This window comes from Palaemon carinicauda, chromosome 44, assembly GCF_036898095.1.
Source record: "Palaemon carinicauda isolate YSFRI2023 chromosome 44, ASM3689809v2, whole genome shotgun sequence".
Classification (NCBI taxonomy): Eukaryota; Metazoa; Arthropoda; class Malacostraca; order Decapoda; family Palaemonidae; genus Palaemon; species Palaemon carinicauda.
This window is the reverse complement of record NC_090768.1, coordinates 54,097,652-54,109,792: the sequence shown is the minus strand read 5'-3', so window position 1 is coordinate 54,109,792 and position 12,141 is coordinate 54,097,652. Positions and strand designations below refer to the sequence as shown.

At 39.4% G+C, this 12,141-nt stretch overlaps 1 long non-coding RNA gene across 1 annotated transcript in view; it reads left to right on the top strand.

Moving 5' to 3' along the window:
- The first annotated feature begins 750 nt into the window (after window positions 1-750).
- LOC137634241 (uncharacterized) overlaps window positions 751-12,141 on the top strand; it is a 37,816-nt gene continuing 26,425 nt past the window's right edge. Inside the window, exons 1-3 of the long non-coding RNA XR_011042490.1 lie at window positions 751-899; window positions 6,889-7,054; window positions 8,240-8,369. This is a non-coding gene — a long non-coding RNA (uncharacterized lncRNA). The remainder of the gene's footprint in view (window positions 900-6,888; window positions 7,055-8,239; window positions 8,370-12,141) is intronic.

The following is a 12,141-nucleotide window of genomic DNA, read 5'->3' as shown; positions in this document are numbered from 1 at the left end:
TTTTAACTGTGAATTACAATTGTGCTCAAATCAATTCTCATATGAAAGAACTTTGGTCTGTATAGTTAGGAAAAAGTACAAATTAGTATTAAAATGTGATATGAAAGTTTTTGAAGCTCTGGTCAAACCAACTGATGAATTTCCTAAGGGTTTTATTCTTTGGTGTGAACAAAAGGACTTTAATCTTTTTTACTATGGTATAGGACAGAACCTGTCATATAAATTTGAGTAACACTGTGGGGGTTCATGCTATCGATTCAACTAGTATCCTTTCATCCTTTGGGTGCTCTTTTTTTTTTAAGAGTTCTACTATGCTTTGATTCCCTCTTCCTTGAAAATACTGCAACGACAGGGTTTTCATTCCTACTAGCACCTTACAGGCTGATTGGTCTCCCACGCCACAGTGCCAGGTATTGTGACCAAAATTGATAAATGCAATCCTGTGTGTTTGAATTAAGGGGCCACAGCTTCTATTGCCATTTATTCCCAGCTATGGTGACTAGCATCTCCTACAAGTGGTTCTGTAACTAGTCTCAATTTAGTTCAAGAGGATGAAGTTGATTGGGGGTAAAAGACATTTGTTCAGTTATTTAAAAGCAGTTTGTCGAGTATGGAAGATGGGAAATTAAACCTATTTCAAGATAAGGATTACTGTTTTATGATGGGATTAAATAAATTATTACGAAGAAAGTTAATGAGGACCCTGTAATGTTATTTTAATATTGTCATAATTTCCCTAGGTTGCATGGATAAAACTGCAATTGCCATAGAACTCAGAGATGACCTGCGCTGCTGTAGTGGCGGATGAAACAGTGGAGTGATGGAGATTGGCAAGTTTAAAAGAAAAAAAATATAGTCTGTGTGAACAACCTTCAGAGAGGAAACAAGATTAAACCATGGTGATTATTGAAATATGTTTAGTACAGTATTAAAATTAATATCAATTGTGCATTGTTATGAATTATTTTATGAAACTCCAATAATGCATAATAACTTAATACATGAACAGATTCTTTGCTATCATTTTATTTTTACTTGATTGGAAAATTAGGTGTTGTCATTGTTGTATTTTATGAAACTTCCCTGATTTTCATATTACTTCTTCTCTCCAAAAATACTCTTATTGACATTGATTATTAAAAGAAAATAATAAATAGTCCTTGTCTCTATAATTGACTATAGTACAGACCTTATCTTATATATATGAATAACCCTATAGGGGTTCATGCTGTCACTGCTCCTTTGTAATGTCTTTTCATCCCTTGGGTGCAGGGTTTTCATCTGTACTAGCATGTTGGAGGCTGAATGGTCTCCCATATCTGTGCCATTTCTTATGGCCAAAATTCATAAATTCAATCCCTTGTGTTTGAATTTGGGGACCAGAGCTTCTATTTCCATTTATTTCCTGCTATGGAAACTAGCATCTAAAATCTAGTAGTTCTGTAACTTTGGATCTTGGGTGAATGTTCTGAAAGTTCAGAGTTTCCGATAGGACTGTTAACCTATTTGCAAGGGGATGAATGTGTGGTGTAGTACCTTTTCACTAACTCGCATGAAGGTATCTCTGCTTTTTCAGTTCTTAAGTCCTGTGTATTATAAAGGAACTGGTTTAATTCACTTTTTCTCAGAAGGTGGGAGTATTTCTGATAAGATTGAATGTCTAAATGACCAGAGTTTTTCACTACTGTTAGATTCCTCGTAAGTTACTTAGTGTTCATGAAAAAACTATTATTGTTATTATTATTACTTGCTAAGCTACAACCCTTGTTGGAAAAGCAGCATGCTATAAGGCAGGGTCCTCACATGGAAAATATCCCAGTGAGGAAAGGAAACAAGGAAAAAACATGTTTCAAGAACAGTAACGTTAAAATAAATAATTCCTGTATAAACTTTAAAAACTTTTAACAAAACAAGAGGACGAGAAATTAGATGGAATAGTGTACCCAAGTGTACCTTCAAGCAAGATCTCTAACCCAAGACAGTGGAAGACCATGGTACAGAGGCTATGGCACTACCTAAGACTAGAGAACAATGGTTTGATTTTGGTGTGTCCTCTTAGAAGAGCTGCTTACCATAGCTAAAGAATTTCTTCTACCCTTACCAAGAGGAAAGCAGCCATTGAACAATTACAGTGTAGTGAAGAAGGATGGTTTGGTAATCTCGGTGTTGTCTGGTGTATGAGGACAGACGAGAGTCCGTAAAGAATATTCCAAACTATTTGGTGTAAGTGTAGGCAGAGGGAAAGTGAACTGTAACCGGAGAGAAGGATCAATGTAGAACTGTTTGGCCAGTCATATAACCTCATAACTCGCTAGCGGTAGTGTTGTGAAAATAAAAAACCTGTCATAGGTTATAGGTTTTATTGCACACAAAAACTGGAGTCACCTCCTGAAACAATAGAAACAGCCACTATTACAACACGTACTATTTTACATGCACAATAACAAACAAATACATCAAAGTAAGGGCCAGACAACACAGGGACATCCACAAGCAATAATATGCATGAAGACACACAAATAGCAACATAATAAGCTGGTAAATGCAAGCAGAGAAACACAACGTACATGGGAGCATAAATGTAAAACTACATTGAACATTTATTACCACATTCTCCCCACCTATGAAATTCAAGCAGCATAATCATCAAAATACTTAGGAGCCCGCCGGGTCCTTTCGGACCTCCGGAGTGGTACAGGTGTAGTGCCTTGACCAGACGCAGCAGGAAGCTCTTGAACAGCACTTTTCCCGGATGTAACGTCATGAGTGACTTCTTGAAGAGCAGGTTCCGAGCTTGCTCTAGCATCTGGACGGCGCACCTCAGACTCTGATATACCTAGAGACTCTAGAGATTGCGGCAGTGAAGATCTGGGGGCCTCCACGCAGCTACTACCATCACCACTTAAAGGTGCTAGATGCCTCAAAGACACAGTGGACTCTCTACCATCAGGAAACTTGACATGAGCATATTCAGGATTAGCTTCTACTATTTCTACTTCATCTACTAGAGGGTCATTCTTGCTGTGCCGTACTTGTCGTCTTAATAGAGCGGGACCTTTGGTGATGAGCCAGGTAGGCAACGTACGACCTGACGTGGACTTCCGAGGATGCTTTAGGAAACGCTCGTGTGGTGTACAATTAGTTGACGTACATAGCAGGGAACGGATAGAGTGAAGTGCATCTGGGAGGACAACTTCCCATTTTGAGACATCAAGATTCCTTGTTCTGAGAGCTAACTGAATGGTTTTCCATATGATTCCATTGTACCTCTCCACCTGGCCATTGCCCCTTGGGTTGTAGGGCGTAGTGCGACTGGTAGCCACTCCTTTCTCTAGTAAGAATCTCTTCAGTTCTTCTGACATGAAAGAGGCTCCCCTGTCTGAGTGTATGTATGCTGGCATTCCGAATAGTGCAAACAGTTGTACCAAACACCCGATGATAGCACCAGCAGTCATGTCTGAACAAGGGAACGCAAAAGGGAACCGTGAGAATTCGTCAATGACTGTAAGCAAGTATCTGTTTTTCGACTGTGACGGAAGGGGCCCCTTAAAATCCAAGTTCAATCTCTCGTATGGCTGAGTAGCTTTCACCAGATGGCCATCATCAGGCTTATAGAACTGAGGTTTGACAGTAGAGCAGATTGGACAAGAAGCAGTAACCTTCTTTACATCCTCAACAGAATAAGCCAGGTTCCGAACTCGGATGAAATGCACCATCCTTGACACTCCAGGATGACAGAGACTTTCATGCAGTTGTTTGAGTTTGTCTGTAGCTACAGCACCACAGACACGCGAGAGAGCATCTGCAGGAATATTTTCCGTACCTGGACGATACACTATATCGTAGTGGTAGCATGACAGTTCAATGCGCCACCTGGCTATCTTGTCGTTCTTGATTTTGCTTGAAGATCTTGTGTCGAACATGAATGTTACACTTCGCTGGTCAGTAATCAGCTTAAAGTGATGACCAATTAGGTAATGCTTCCACTTTCTGAGGGCCTCAACTATGGCATAAGCTTCTTTCTCTACTGAAGAATGCCTTTGTTCACTGTCAGAGAGACTGCGAGAGAAGAACGCTACAGGACGTCCATTCTGAGTGAGAGTAGCGGCAATGGCATGGTCTGAGGCATCTGTTTCGACTGTGAAAGGGGATGTAGGATCAATGGCTTGCACCACGGACTTCGCAATTTCATTCTTCAATTTCTCAAAAGTCAGAGAAGCTTCAAAAGACAATGGGAATCTCGTGGAGTGTGAAAGAGGCCGGACCTTCTCAGAGAAGTTGGGTATCCATCGTGAGTAATGAGCAAGCAACCCCAACATTCTCCGAAGAGAGGCAGTATCCTTGGGAAGGGGTAGACTCAAGAGAGGCTGCAGTCGTTCTGGATCAGGTCTAATCTCTCCGTCCTTTATAGAGTATCCCAGAAGGTTTATAGACTGTGTCCTGAAATCACACTTGTCATGATTAAATGTGAGGTTGTAATCCCTCGCCACTTTCAAGAAATGATTTAGGTTTTTGTCATGCTCCTCTTCCGTCTCTCCACATACAGTCACATTGTCCACATAAGCAAATGCCCCTTCCACCTTTTCTTTTGCAAGGATCTGATCCACAACTCGTTGGAAAGCGGCCACTCCGTTCTTCACACCAAATGGGATTCGATTGAACTCGTACAGCTTTCCACTCGCCTCAAAAGCAGTGTACAACTTTTCGTCTTCTCTTATTGGCACTTGGTGGTAGGCGCTCTTCAGGTCCAAGGTGCTAAACACTTTATATCTTGAGACATTATTCACTGTTTCATCGATCCGAGGCAAAGGGTAAGCATCCAGCTCAGTAAACCTGTTTATAGTTTGTGAATAATCAATCACCATTCTCTTCCTGCGATTGTGCCCTGCAGTGATTAGCACCTGGGCCCTCCATGGAGACTGGCTGGGTCTTATTATTCCTTCTTGTAGCATTCTACCAATTTCAGTTTTGACAAATTCCCTATCAGCCTGAGAGTAATGTCTAGACTTTGCCGCAATGGGTCTGCAGTCTGATGTCAGATTGCTGAAGAGTGCGGGCGCAACCAACTTCACTGCTGCCAGCCCACATATCTTGAGTGGTGGGCGTGCTCCTCCAAAAGCCATTTCTAGAGCAGAATGATTCTTCAAGAATTCATGCCCCAAAATTACATCACTACACAGGGCTGGCAGTACTTTGAGTTTTACACTAGGATAAATTTGTCCTTGCAGCTCCACATCAACACAACAAAGACCTAAGACTTTGGACGAGAGAGACGCATCAGCCATAGAGACGTGCCCGTCGTCAGGAAGTATGATTAGGTTGTTTTCTTTAGCAATCTTCTGACTCACAAAATTTTCCGAGCTTCCTGTATCAATAAGTGCATTAACAGGGAGACCATTAACTTTCAAACAACTCAAAGATTTACTAAGACTACTAGGCACAGCCCCAGACACAGTAGCCAGTGTTGCTGCCGAATATTTAGTTTTACCAGCAGAGGTATCCCCTACCGGTTTCCCTGACCTACACACTTTTGCATAATGTCCTTGTTTCTTACACTTTAGACATAAAGCTTCCCTAGCAGGACATTTGAACCGAGGGTGCCGTTTCAATCCACAGAAAAAACACTGATTGGCGCCAGTAGTGGCGGCAAGATGAGCAGTTTCATCACTACTTTCTAAAAACTCTGAATCACCTGACTGACTTTGTGGCTGAGGTACAGCAGCAGTAATTGGCTCAACAGTAGTATAAGAAGCAGAATGTTTCTGAGCCATCTCTAAAGTGCGTGCCTGTTCATAAGCAGTTTGCAAGTTAAGAGTTATATTTTCGAGTAGTCTTTGACGAATGGCACCAGAAGAAAGTCCATTGATGAATGCATCTCTAACATAGTTATCACACGCCTGCTCTGCTGACACTGCTTTGAACTGACAGTCTTTTGCTAGGAGCTTCAGAGCTTGGAGAAACTGGTCTAGAGACTCACCTGACCCCTGCCTACGTGTGGCCAGGACATGCCTAGCAAATACCTCATTTCTAGGTTTTACATACAGTGATGTCAGTGCTTTCTCAGCCTTAACATAAGTGTCACAGTCTGCTATGTAGTCGTACACTCGAGGAGCAACGTAGTTGGTGAGTAGGATTAGTTTGTCTGCACTGGGAGATGTCTTCTGTACTGCTTGGTAGAAGTTGTTGAATGTCCTTAGCCAGTGCGTCCACTCCTTAGCAGCGGTGGCAGAATCCGGGTCAGCCTCGAAGCGTTCTGGACGTAGGAACCGTTCCATGGCCTCTCAAATTTTTATGTTGTGTGCAATAAATTGTTGTGAAAATAAAAAAACCTGTCATAGGTTATAGGTTTTATTGCACACAAAAACTGGAGTCACCTCCTGAAACAATAGAAACAGCCACTATTACAACACGTACTATTTTACATGCACAATAACAAACAAATACATCAAAGTAAGGGCCAGACAACACAGGGACATCCACAAGCAATAATATGCATGAAGACACACAAATAGCAACATAATAAGCTGGTAAATGCAAGCAGAGAAACACAACGTACATGGGAGCATAAATGTAAAACTACATTGAACATTTATTACCACAGGTAGTATCTCATCGGGTGGCTGGTGCCCAGGCTAACCTACTACCTATAAATCCTAGTTTCCCCTTGACTAGTCCCAATTTAGTTCAAGGGAATGAAGTTGATTGGGATAAAAAAAACTTAATAGTCCAATTTATTCAAAACAATTTCTCGAGTATGGAGAAATGGAAATTAAATCCATTTCAAGATGGTGATTACGCTTTTTTGTGATTAATTAGAATTATTATTAAGAAAGTTACTTAGGAGCCTGTAATGTTGTCTTATTATTGACCTAATTTACATCCCCCTAGTTTAGATGGGTAAAACGGCAATTACTATAGAATGTAGAGATGTCATGCATTACCGTAGCAAGGGGGATAAGACAGTGGAGTGAGGGTGAATGGCAAGTTTAATAAATAAAAATTTGATAGACATCTACATCAACAACCTTCGAAGAGGAAACCTGACTAATCCCAGGTGAGCATCAAGTTTTATCACTGTACATTATTAGAATAAGTAAGAATTATTTTGCATCATAAATCTTGGATTATTTTATGAAATTCCAACAATGCATGATGGATTGATTGTAGCACAGCTTATTTGCTATAATTTCATTGTTACTTGCCTGTTTGCTATCATTTTATTGTTACTTGATGGAAAACTCAAGTATGGTATGTCATTGTTGTGTTTTATGTAACTTCCATGAAGTTCATATGGCTTCTCTCAAAAAACTCTGGTTTTATAGGCATATATTCTTAAATCTAAAATGTCTTGTATCTGTATAATTGATTAAAGAACAGACCTTGTATATATTTGAATAACGCTTTTGGGGATTCATGGTATCTGCGGTCCTTTGCAGTTTCCTTTTAGCCCTTGTCAGGATCGTTTTTAGTCTTCTATTACTGTTCTATACCTCTATTCCTTTTTCCTTTGTAAAACTGCAACTGCAGGGTCCTGCAAGGTTTTCATCCTTCCTTGCATGCTGGATGGCAAATGGTCTCCCCTTCCTTGCAGCCAGATTTAGGAGCCCAAATGAATAAATTCAATCTCATGTGTTTGAATTAGGGGGCCAGATCTTCTATTGCCATTGTGACTATTGTATACATCTAGTGGTTCTGCACCTTTTGAGTTTGGATGAATGTTCTGAGAGGTCAGTTTCTGATGGGACAGTTTTAACGTTTTAGCAAATGGGTGAGTATATGGGGTAGTACCCCTCACTAGGTTCCATGAAGGTATCGCATTTTTCTGTGCTCCAGTCTGGGGTATTATAAATGAACTACAGTAGCATAATTAATGTTTTTTTTAGAAGCTAGGAGGAGTATTCCTGATTAGATGGAATGTCCAAATGAACAGTTTTCCACAGTATTACTATTCCTCACAAGTTACATTGTGTTCATGAAAATACCAATCTCCTAGCTTTCCCTCGGTTACTCTTAATTTGGTTGAAGAGGATGAATTTTATAGGGAGTAAAAGACTTTTGTCCTGTCCTTGAAAAAAAAGATATCGTTATTTAAAGAAATTTTTCATTATGGAGGGTAAGAAATTAAACCTACTTTATAATGGTTACTCTCAAGTTTTGTTATCAGATTAAATAGAATTATGAAGAAAGTTAATGAAGAATCATTGTTGTCATATTGGTAACTTAATGAACATCCCCTTAGGTCACATGGATAAAACAGCAATGGCTTGATATACCAGAACAGAGATGACATGCATTACCATAGTGGAGCGTCCTAGCGAGGTAGATGCCAATATGATCAACCTTTGAAGAGGAAGCAAGACTAACCCCAGGTGAGTTGGTCTATAATTATTTATCATTTTATTTCTTATGGGAAAAATTAAATTTGGTAGATCATTACAGTGTTTTATGAAATTAACTCAATGTTCATATTGCTTCTCTCCAAAAACTCGGGTTTTATTGACATTTATCCTTGAAACTAAAAAATTTCCCACTTTTATTCCTTTAAAGTGTTGTGAAAATCTAGCTGATAATAGCAACCACTGGTTGCCTTTTCAAGTGACACTTACTTTCTTTTCATTCTGTCAACTTCAGATTGTTAAAATTCAGGTTTTTCTTAGTGCTAAACATTCAAACATGTCTGCCTTTTCAAGTGACACTTACTTTCTTTTCAGAGTGTCAACTTCAAATTGTTAAAATTCAGGTTTTTTAAAGTGCTAATCATTTAAACATGTTTTCTTGATTTGTTGATAACTGGCATTTAGACGTTCTTAGGTTTTTTATAGGCAATTGTGATCCACATTCTCTCTGATGTTGGGTAAAATTTTGTTATTTGCATAACTGATATGAGGAGTGCTAAGGCACCCCTGTTCCTTTTATGGTAAAGTAATATTCTATGCTTACCAACCAAATTAAAGTTCAAAGCACAAGAAGTCAACTTTTATTTACTTAAGAGGGAAATCCATAGGAAAGGCTAGTTCATAATAGCAGGGATGGTGACGATGATAAACCCCAGCCTGGAACTCCAATCCAGCACTTAATGAATCTTGTTTTGATACTGGTGAGCTCCATAAGCTCTCTACTTCTTTAGCTTTTTTTAGGTAACCTGTCTATTTCAAACCCAAACTCAATACTTGTTAAGTTTTGTCTATAGTGTTTCTAGTATTATATTCAGTAAGGGTTCTTGATGGTGCACAGTGCATTACAGATTTAAGAGATACTCTTGTAGAGCCTCTCATTTCCTTATTTACTGTACTCAAGACCCTTCTGCTGCAAAATCCTCTTTCCTGTAACCTTAACCCACTTATTTAGACAACTTGATTGAGAGGAAAGTGGTGGTTGTAGCTTGAATGTTAAGCACTCTAAGAGCAACTTTAAGTGTGTGGATACCATTTCATATCTAATGAGCTCTTTTAGGAGGACACTAAAATCAAACCATTGTTCTCTAGTCTTGGTTTGTGCCATAGCATCTGTACCATGGTCTTCTACTGTCTTGGGTTTGAGTTCTCCTGCTTCAGGGTACGCTTGGGCACTATTCTATCTAATTTCTCTCCTTGTTTTGTTAATAGTTTCAATTGTTTATAAAGGAAATATTTATTTCAATGCTGTTACTTTTCTTGAAACATTTTTTTCCTTGTGTCCTTTCCCGACTAGGCCATTTTCCCTGTTGGGCCCCCTAGGCTTAAAGCATCCTTCTTTTCCAACTAGGGTTGTAGCTTAGCAGGTAATAATAATAATAATAATAATAATTCCCTTGGACCAATGTATTTGATGTTTAACATTGTGGGGGTTTGTAATGTTAGTGCTCCCTTGCAGTGACCATTTGTGTAAACTGTAAATGTCATAAATCAAATGTTACAAATTGTAGTGTGTACAGAAAAGAAGAAGCTTGAATCTTGAACCCCTTTAAAGAAGCCTGTAGGAAATAATGTTAAATAAAAAACTGCCAATGGGAAGACCTCATCCAAGATGTCTTCCAGAAATAAACCTTAGTTTTTTCTTGATTTTTGCAATAGAATTGTCAGGGTTTAAGGGGAAAATATGAAGAACTTATATGACTCATTCATGAGAACTCACCTATAACTGTATGTCTATATGAGAGCAAGCTTGATGCTAATACCCCTTGTCCTCGAGAGTATGTTAGCTATAGGACACCATATGATCAACAAGCAGTGAGCCATAGTGGAAGTCTCCTATAAACATCTGCAGGCAGTGATTATACATAAAGATATAGGGAGAAAATACACAATGTGCTTTATTTACGTAACTCCAAATGATGACATTTTGTATGATAATTTAGTAGAGGTGAATTAACTCCCTCAACCTTTTATCTTACTAGGAGATTTGAATGGTAGACATCCTTTATGGGCTGACATTTTAGCAAATGCAAGGCCCAATATTTTATTATCAGTTGTGGAGAATTTAATTACCTGTTCTCCATTTATGATAAATTATATTTGCATCAATGACCTTGGATGTCCCGATGCCTGAAAATTCCAAATCAATCTGCCACCTAGAAAGCTAATGCTGCTTGTATTAGTGTAGGCCATGCAAAGAATTTGTTTTTATTCCTATGCAGATACTTTACAAACTAGAGTCCTTTATATAGGGTTACTCCTAGTTGTGTTATATACGACCGGCCAGTCAAAGAAAATTGGTTTGATTGCACCATGCTTGGTTGCTAGGCAACCATATTCATGTAGCAAGAGGACTCTTGCGTGCATTACCTGCCCCACAACACTGCTGTTCGTGAAGTGATGAGTTTATGCTCTACAATCGAGCCTCTTGCATTAAAATCTTACCCATTTAGTGTTTAGGGCTCATGACTTGTATTATCTGTGAGTTACAGGCGAGTGCTTTATGTCTAGGAAATCTCTGTATTTACGTTCTTATCCAGAAGGGGATAGCAATCTTTATGGCATCCTTATGAGCTGGACAGACATAAATACAAATCCTGTTTGTCCTACTTGCCTAGACGAAAGATGTTTAAGAGAGTTACCGTGCAAGTTCTGTAGGGAGTAGATTTCCTCCCATGGGATAGTTTTTTTCTTGTCACAGGAAACAAGATTTTTACTGTGTCTAATACCAACAGGATTTTTTCTGGCTAATCCCAGCAGGAATTGGACCCTCTTAACGAGAGAATGCCTTGATGAAGTCATTGGGCTTCAGCACGGCATATCATTCCCGTGCTGAAGGCTTGTGACGGGCAAGAGGGCTCTCGAACTGGGGAATTTCTTTTCCTCAGTTTGACTCTAAATTTCTCTCATTCTTTTTCTATTACCTCTTATTGCTTATTCCTCCTTCATAATTATCAGCTGTCTCCAACCTTTCTGTCAAAACTCTCTTACCCATTTCACTGTCCAGGTTTTTTAGAGGGGACATTGTATCCATGATCGGTTTTTATTTCAAAATCAATTGTGGGAGCTGTGGTGGTCTTGCCAACTGCCCGAAAATGTTTGGACACCTAGGAGTGTCAGTATTCCCATACTGGCACGCGGAACTATCTCTTAGGAAATTTGGCCTTCGGATTCCAGGGGTTGGCGATTTTATAGAGATAGGACTCTCGGCATTCTGTCCGGTTTGCCTGCCACTATGATTAGAGTGGGGATGATTGTATTCTTGAAATGCTCTCAGTCCCATCAAGCGGGTTTGGCATACACTTGAGCCACTCTAATCATAGTGGTACCATCCCTTTGTGGTAGGGTAGGGAGTGGACATTTGGTAAGCAGCTTTCACAGGTGTCATTGGTGGAGAAATTAATTCCAGGAAAGGCTAACGGTGTCTTCTTTGGAATTTCAGACAGTCTTAATTTTTTCTCTCCCTTGAACTTTATTTTTTTCCATTGTTTTTTTTTCATTGTTATTATGACCCCTTCCCTCCCCCTGAAAAAATAATTAATGAGTAAACTTAATATTCCCCGTACCCCTGGATCAAATGGCGAACCCCAGACACCGTTGACGACTTCTGCTTGTTTAAATAGGGAAAGCTCTGTTGACAACCTCTGCAATAAAAAGGATTCCTCCAACAATACTTCTCTGACCAGTGTTGTTAAAGACAATTTATCGGCACTGGTGGAAAATGATGCTTGTATTAACAGTGATACTT